The sequence below is a fragment of the Tarenaya hassleriana genome, unplaced genomic scaffold (assembly GCF_000463585.1).
Source record: "Tarenaya hassleriana unplaced genomic scaffold, ASM46358v1 Cleome21, whole genome shotgun sequence".
NCBI classification, from domain to species: Eukaryota; Viridiplantae; Streptophyta; class Magnoliopsida; order Brassicales; family Cleomaceae; genus Tarenaya; species Tarenaya hassleriana.
In genome coordinates, this window is record NW_010965451.1 from 423,898 (window position 1) to 430,854 (window position 6,957).

Here is a 6,957-nt window from a genome sequence, read left to right on the forward strand (position 1 = left end):
GGATTTTCTCTTTTATTATTTATTAAAAAACACTGAGATAGATAAAAATTTCTATAAAAACCATGAATTTACAAAATTTAGATTAATAATTTACTTGTCAAAAATGTTAGAATCAACATGTAATTCGTTGAGTTCTTCGCCATCAACATCACCCACCGATTTTGTTCCTCTGATTCCAGAGTCCATCGACTTCAACTATGTCGTCTCCTCCTCTGGCTCCATCGGACTCCAAACCTCTTCCCTTACCACCTCTCTCAAGCCCACCACATCAACATGGTGCCTCACCTCCAGTTGATCATCCGCCTATAGTCTCTCGCCATCACCGGACTCGACCAAGTCCCCTTCTCCTCCTCCTCCAGGGACAGACCCTGCAATGGAGGCTTGAAAATCGAAGTCAAAATAAAAACCATTTGTTTCTAAGATTGAAAATTGGAAAACGAATTGTAACAAAAATTTCAAATAAAACTTATTTTTTATTAATATCATGTACAAATCAGAACAACAATCATCCACCGGAAACAACTTCGAGAGCCAAAAGGATGGAGAATTTCCAGTTCGGCATAATATCATGATTATTTTTTACAAAATAAATATAATGGATTATGTCTGATCATTTTGATCATGTACAACATCCAGGTGGATACGTTGTCATAGTGTTCATTTCTTTTGTTAAACGACTCTAATTTTGGAGATATTGAGATTATCAGTCGCATTCACTAATTTTGAATAACAATTAATCTGATATTTTTAAATTAAATAATTGAAAAACAATTCATGGAACGTTTTGATTAGATTGAGTTTTACAATTCTTTTATATATGACGATATGTCGGGTAATAAAACAACTTAATCATGAAAATAATAAGATAAATATTATAAAACTGTTAATTGACTTAAAATAATAATATTATTTTATATCATATATATTATTTATATAGAAAAATAATTTAAAAATTATTAACTTTCAAAAACAAATCTATATAAATACATACATTTTTAAACTTTATAATTTTTTTCCATAAACATATTTTTTGTTCTAACACCGTAAATTATTTAACAGATTCGATAACATATCACTGGCATGTAGGGAAATAATTTTTCATGAGATATTTCACTTGTTCGTTTAATACATTTTTTGGTGATTTTTTTCAATTCTTGTTCATGACTTGAGCTCTTTTCTTTAATTCACTTGAGAATAGTTTGCAAAAAAAACTAAGTTTTGGACCAAAGTCAGATAAATAATCTCAAAATCCACATATGTTCTTTTTTGCAGATAAAGAATCTCTGTCTCCACTGATGTAACGACCCAAGGTCGCTACGGAATGATAGAGCTATCCCCACATACCAACACAGGACCTTTTAGCGTGTTTTGTCTTCACATGCACACATCCCTGAAAGTACTTTCCAGGAGGTCACCCATCCTAAGACTACTCCAAGACCAGCACGCTTAACTTTGGGGTTCTCTCGAGATGGGTAACCGAAAAGGTTGATACATCTTGTTGCTATGAGTAACTCAATTAATTCCTTTAAGTTATCTTAGATTGTGTCGTCCCATACCTACACAACCCTCGGATCCCTCTCATTCTGGTGCGTCCGATTCATCCGTATACCCCCTCGATCAATTTATTCTAAAAGATTTTAGTGTTTTTTTCCTATCTATGTAACAAAATTCTAAAAGATTTTAGTGTTTTTTTCCTATCTATGTAACAAAATTCTAAAAGATTTAAGTATTTGGCATAGAATATTTTGACGATGTTGAATTTATTTATCTATATAAATGTTTATAGATGATGATGTGTTGAGTGATAAAACATTTGTTTCATAAAAATATTAGTAAACTTAATATAATACTAATATTATTTTATATAATAATTATTGTCGATAAACTTTGGATTTGTATCAGTAGCGACTAAAGTATTTTTTCTGACATTCACCATATTCATTTGTGAAAGAATTTCAACCGCAAGATCATCTCATATGAAAAGTTTTTGTGATATAATTGTTATTTTTAAAATTGAAATTATACGTTAGTTAGAAACTAAGTAAAATATCGTAAATTTTAAAATTACATAGATGTCAACTTAAATAAAATATGGAAAAATTACTTTTAAAATAATTGATGGAAAGCAATTGTCTAATTTGACGATACCAATTATAAATTTGATCATTCTATTATGACCAAAATTCTAATAATAATTGCAACATAAAAAATACATCGATTTTAAAATCTAAGTATATATTTTTTCTTTTGTACTTTGGCAAATTTCTTAGATCTTATATTTTGTTTACTAACGCTAGCAATTTGTGGTATTGACATTTCTAGCATCTCTCTTACACTATATCATAAACAATGATATCAATCTTTCTAACAATACAATTTTTCTGTAAAATAAATATGAAATTTATCTTTTGTTAACTTGTATATGTTTTTATTTTGTAAAATCTTGAAATCACTAATAAAGAATATATTTCATTTATTTATAAATTTTTCAATTTTTCTACATGGTTTATAGCATAAAATTATATGTATTTGTTATTATAGATTAGTTGTTAGCATTTGTTTATTTTTTAGTTTTTTTATCTCGTATTTATTTGCAATAATTTCGCATTGTTTTAATTTTGAAGTTAATTTTAAAAACTGATGTACATGTAAAACATAATATTTTATTTTGTATCAAAATCATTGTTTTGATTTAAGACTTAATTTGATTTTATTATCTTTGTTTTTATTGATTTAGGGATTATATATGATATATGATATTTGGGGGATAAAAATTATAGGAACAGAAAATATATTTTAAAAAAAATATAAAAAATAAATGAGAATATAAATCAAAACTATTTATTTTAATGTAAAATATTTAAATTTGATCGTTTTTCTAATAAAAATTTAGAAGAATATTTGTAGATTATATATATATATATTATACTGTAAGTTTTTTTGTTTTGGTTCATATTGTTTTGAAGAAGATAATTATACTAATTTTTAAATCTAATTTTTAATATAATAGAATCTTCTCTTTTTTTTTAATTAATATTAGTAAATCAATTGATCGAATATGACATCTTGTAAGAATAATCGATTATATTTAATAATTCATAACTAATCTATTAGATTTTTAAAAAAAAAGATACCGGAGAGAATAGTGTATTATATAAATCTCTTTATTTAGATATAATATGGAGAATAACATAAGCTTATCAAATTATTTTAAACCTCTTTATTTATATATTACACAATATTACTATGTATACATTCTCGTCAATAAGTGAAAAATCAATTCATGAATTCATAATTTTTCTTAATATTTCGAACTTTTTAAAGATGTATTAACCAGCTGATTATTCATTGCAATTTTTGACATTGTTTTCTTTGATATATCAAAATTATTTTTTTGTTTCTAAATATGTACTATTTCATAAATTTAGTCATTTAGTTTTTGATTTCAAATCTTTAATATAATTCTTATTTAAAAAATTGAATATGAAATTTTTTTGGCATGGAAAGTCATGTTACGATTGTTTTGAACTCATGTTTTTAGTCTCTTAAAAATTTTCTTATTTACCATATATTTTTATATATTGTTTATATTTTTATTCACAATTTTACTTTAAATGTTAACCACAATATCGTTCTCTAACGCAACCTACACCACCATGCCTTGCTCCTTTGGCTAAGGTCTCTTTCTCACCTTTGTCGCTGCTTTTATCTCTTTCTTATCCAAAAATGATAAAAAATGATCAAGAATTTTTTTATAAAATAACAAAATTTGATCAAAACCCAAGATATGGATAACTGTAGCCAAACTGTGGAGTATTCATTTATTCTATGTAGATTTAGTATTAATATGGATTATTTTTTATCTAGGAAAAATATAAATTATTATAAAATCATATATTTACGGAAAAGAGTAAATATTAGTATATTTACATAGATAGAATATAGAATCGATATATAATGATTTTTTAGTGTTCTTATTGTTATACATGTATATACATATATACGATATATATTACATACATGAAATATATATCGTATATATCTATATAGATAATACAGGAAATTTCTTAATTAACACCATGTTCTCCTTCCCTCTCTTGGTTGTGCGGCAGTGCCCGGCGAATTCTCCGGCTGGATGTGATTCTTTTTTCTCGGCGGTCCAATTCTGTCGCAGTCTAACCGATACTCTCTCTCTCGCTGCACTTGTATGGCTCTCTGGATTTCAGTTTTCATTGTGGCTTCGTTCGATTCTCTCTTGAAATCTCGCTTGATCTTGAATGCGCCACACTTTTGTGTTGTAATTATAGAAATTACAGAAATCATCTCTCCTCCTCTTGAAAAATCTTGAAACCCAGATACTCGGGTGGCTAGGGTCCTCATATGGAGATGCAAATTTTTTACTGTTGTTAAGTGGCCAGTGATCTTTTCTTGCTCGCGATTTTATATATATATTATTGATCTCGGGTTCATAGTGGGGTAATGAATACCACGCACATAAATCTTCCGTTTCATATTGTAATTTTTAAATGCTACAATACGTTACCTTTAAAAAATTCATTATATTTACCTCCACTATTTTTATTATTTATTTTTTGTAACGTAATCTTAACATATTTTATTAAATTTAACCCACTCTATAATACGTTACATTTAAATTATAAATGTATATTTACCTCCACTACTTTTATTATTTATTTCATGTTTTTTAAAACTGTTAATTAATTATTTATATACATTTACTCATTAGTTTAATGAATTTTTAAATGACATAGGAAAATTAAAAATAAAATGCCACATAGATAATGAGGTGGAGGATGAGGTGGCTTCACCAGAATCCTTTAAACTCCTTTATTAATATATATAGATTTATAATATTTGTATATACACTTATACAAATACAAACCCACATATATATAAAATGAAAAGTAAAAAATAAATAAATATATATATGCTTACAAAAATATTCATTCTTTTTGGATAATCACAACAATACTCGTGCCAAAACAAAAGGATTATCGAAAAACCAATAACATCAAATAATTATAACTTTGCAAATTATTGTTCTAATAAACATTTGACCGGTTTGACCACAATTTCAAACGATCGGAAATCCACGTATTGACGGATTGCTGATGTCATTTTTTAAATTAAAATTGATAACGTGTATAAGGTGACATCAGCAATCCGTTAATATATGGATTTTCGATCGCCTGAAATTGTGGTCAAACCGGTCAAAGGTTTATTAGAGCAATAATTTGCAAGTTCGAGGTTTTATTCAGTGACAAGTTACAAGTTCGGGGATTGAATGACAGTTTTTCAAGTTGAAGGTTTATTTGTATATATTTTTGCAAGTTGGAGGTTTTTTAGGGGTTTTACCCTATTTAAAGTTACTAAAAAATATTTTTAGTATTAAAATAAAAATCATATTTATTAATACTAGTAATAACGATATAAGATGCCTACCATATATATTTTGAATAATAAAATTTGAATTATATATCTTAAATTATAAAACTTTTTTTTTTAAAAAAGAGTTATGGTAAAAATTATAAAAATATACTCTTTATATATACATAAGTATAATGTGAAATTATTTTTAAAACAATGAGTTTTTTATCTTTAAAATAATTAATATAATTATTTTTTTAATAAAAATAAAGAAGTCTAATTAAAAATCTTTAAAAATCTATAAAAGAGTGATTTTTGGTTTTTACGTTAGTTTCTTAAAAAATTGGTTTTCCAAATTTTTAGAAAAAATGAAATTAAAAAATCATAACCGGAGATTTTTTTAGATTTTTAACTTCGAAAACCTGGAAAAACCACTCCCACTTTTCAAATAATAAATATTTTGATTTAATTATTATTTTTAAATATGAATACATATCTCAAATTAAATATTCCCATATTTAATCAATCTATATATATTAAAAGTTGTGTTTGAAGGTTTCTCATGAAGCCACGTCAATATCCACATCATCAATTACATGTGGCATTTATTTATTGATTATTACTATCATCATTAGTTATTTGATTAGAGTATTAAATATTATAAATGAAAATAGGTTTTTTTGGAAACATTAGTGATCACATATCACAAAAACCTGTCATCGTATTATTATAGTTTTTAAAAAAACAGTTTTATTATATAAAAATTCAATTTGATTTTAGTAATTTCTATTGAAAAATATTTTTTAAATATTATAGCTATATACAATTATCAATTTAATTTGAATATAAAAATAATAAAAATTGTGAAGCCACGTCGTCCATTTGACAGATTTCTCAATTTTCATTGCATTATAATATTTTAAGACAATTAATTAGAATGGTATTGATTAAATATGGGAATAGATTAAGACAATTAATTAGGAAGGTAACGTAATTTGATTACATATGTGAATAGGTGGATTGATCAATCAATACCATTCTTCAGTGTAATAAGGCATCAGAGCTATTGATAGACCCTCCCATATCGCAGTCTTCTCATGTTTTTTTTTTAAATGTAATTGGTTAGAAAACTATGCATTTTTTTTTTCCCATTTCCCCACTTTTTTTTAACAGCAAAACAATGAAATAATGTATATGTTGTTGTGTATAATAAACGTTACCGGCATCACAGTCATCAACACAGAGAATGTCGAAATTCATGAGAATTCCAACGACCGTATGGATTTTTAAAATTTTCAGTTTCAGATTCAAAGCCACTCTAAATTTCTCCTTTCAATTATATATATATGTTCACAATATCACCAAATATAAACAATATTCACATTCAAGTGGAAGAAAATCGTTTAAAAAAGAAAAACGTTTGTATATTAAAAAGAAGGTTAAAAATAAAATCTCTATTCTCATGTGTAAATCGAACAAAAAATCATTTAATTTTTTTAAAAAAAAACATAAAAGGCATCTGCAGTAAGACACATTATATGTCTAAAAGTCAAAATCATAATGTTACAA